General features: G+C 33.7%; 1 pseudogene; it reads right to left on the bottom strand.

Annotated features, from left to right (window-relative positions):
* Window positions 1–1,037: 1,037 nt before the first annotated feature.
* On the bottom strand, window positions 1,038–1,231 carry LOC120779954 (annotated as a pseudogene).
* Between the last annotated feature and the right edge of the window lie 1,276 nt (window positions 1,232–2,507).

Here is a 2,507-nt window from a genome sequence, read left to right as displayed (position 1 = left end):
TAGTTGTCCATTTTTTATTTTCTCACACATTTCAGCCGATTTTTGTATAGAAATTTGACCGGCGTAGAAGCAAAATGCGAAACAATCATACATATGTACATATATTATGTCAGTTTTAAAACATTTGTATGTATGTATATATTATGCATATGTATGTATATTATGTAAATGGCTGTGATAAATTTAATTTCTATTGGTAAGAAAAATATTTATTTGTATAGTATACGATGTTAAAAGGCATACATCATCTTCTATCCTATCTTGTGTATCTGCACATGCTCATATGAGTGTATGTATACATACGCATGTGCGCGTTCAGAAATTGAAATCATATTTTCATCAATTATCAATATACTTATTACATGTGCGCGCATTGACTTGCATGTTCATACATTCATATATACTTATATGTATATATATGTATTTGAATACATTGCCGAATAATGCACAAGCATACAAACATTCATATGCGTACACATATGAATATGTCACCAACAAAAAATTGATCTTCACAAGCCAATATGGCAGCCAAATTGGCGAAGAACAAATATAGTAAATTTTACAACAAAAACGATTTCATTCATGAACGCAGGCGCAAATTTCACAAGCGATCTCGCTTCAATCATAAAAACAGAGGCCGTAACATCTCCTCGAGCATGCCTTTGCCAACAAGTCGTCCTTTCGCGACGATGGCAAAAGCTAAAAATCATAAATTGCACAACTTTCTGTGCTTCTCACAAAAATAAGTGTCGATATGTATTCACGATCATACGTATACATACATACACATTTACGCATGTTTGTAGGCGAAGCTGCTACAGCGGCAAGGTGACAATCGGCGGCCATTACTTACCATGCTATAGAAATTCTATTATGAATATGGAAATGTGACAACAAAATAATGCAATATGCATATTCTAAAGGTCAATTTCTAAGAAATGAAAGGAATGAAATGATCCTATAAGTATAGTCTTAACTTTCAACGGCCAACGAGCATTCTCAACTAAAAAAGGAATTTATTCATTGCAATCATCATTTCAGAAGTCGTTTTATCCGTAGTAAGCGAACGATTTCGAAGAAACACTATTTCTAATATGCCAAGACAAAATTAGAAATGAACTTCTTAAACCTCACGCTGTCATTTAAAACGATATACCTCGTCATCGTGGGTCGATTTCCAAAAATGTAAATGAAGACTAACTACAGAAATGATCCTTTAAGGTATAGCCTTAATTTTTCAACGGCCAACGCAGGGTATTTCAACAAAAGAGCACACAAAATAGTTGAGAATTCGCAGAAATGAAATACAAAGGAAAGAAAAAGGAGTATAACTTCAATAATGCACAAGCATACAAACATACATATGCTCACACATGTGAATATGTCACCAACCAAAAATTGAAACATTGTTCTACAAAAACAACAACAGCAGAAAGAAACGAACAAACGATCGTCGATTGTCACCGCTTCGCTTGCTGCTCGAACATCTTCGCAGACAAGGTTGCGTAGATTCATATTGAGCAAGGTTGCGTAACCTGAATCTATCGCAACCTTTTCCAACTCGTATAAGAAGTATAACTTCAAAAAATATGTAAATTATTATCACTTTAACATGCGAGAATATAAAATGTTCGGTGACACCCGAACTTAGCTCTTCCTTACTTGTTATATTATATATTTGTTTTGTACACTATTTGTTGATGTTTATTATTAATAGTTTGTGTGCACTGTTTTTTATTTGTTTGTTTGTTTTTATTTATTATTATTGTTTGCTTACTTTCTGCAAAAATCAGAATCACGGAGCGAATTCAAAAACACGTCCGTACACCTTGAACACTTTGAAATGGCAACATAACTGTTTTCAATATATCCACATACATGTACTGATCCATGGTTTCTTTTATCACATGGATTCGTCCCACACCGTTGTACGAGAAACTTTCCCACTATGCACCACCATGTTTGACGGTTTTAAGAGAATTGGTAGACAACGAATATACTGCCTAGACCCTGTGCCACCAAATAAAACTACCTTACATTCCTTTGTCCACAAAATATTTTTCCATTTCTCTAGTTGCCAGTTGCCATGTTCCTTGGCTAATTTGAGCCGTGCTCTAATTATGTTTCTTTGTCAACAATGGAACTTTTCGCGGACACCGCGCAAATAAATTATTTTCCACTGAACGTCTATGAACTGTTACGTCACTAACATCAAGATCTATTAAAAATCCCATCGTTTTTATTTTTTGTAATAATTTTTTAGTTTTTTACAGATTTTGTTTAAATAAAAATGTTTTATACCACTTGATAGCTTACACTCCTATTGCTGTGAGCAGCGTAATTCAGTGACCGACACAGTTTTGAACTCATAACATTGCAAATAATGTAAACAGCTAAAGTTTATGCTTTTTATTGTACTCGCGGAATACCGTTAGAAATATTTCTTAAAAAGTGCTTCACGTTCATGTTCAGACATAATAAATTCTTTGGGTTAAATATTTCTTTAG

Source organism: Bactrocera tryoni, unplaced genomic scaffold (genome assembly GCF_016617805.1).
Source record: "Bactrocera tryoni isolate S06 unplaced genomic scaffold, CSIRO_BtryS06_freeze2 scaffold_11, whole genome shotgun sequence".
Lineage (NCBI taxonomy): Eukaryota > Metazoa > Arthropoda > Insecta > Diptera > Tephritidae > Bactrocera > Bactrocera tryoni.
The sequence above is the reverse complement of the archived record's forward strand: the minus strand, read 5'-3'. Positions and strand labels throughout refer to the sequence as shown.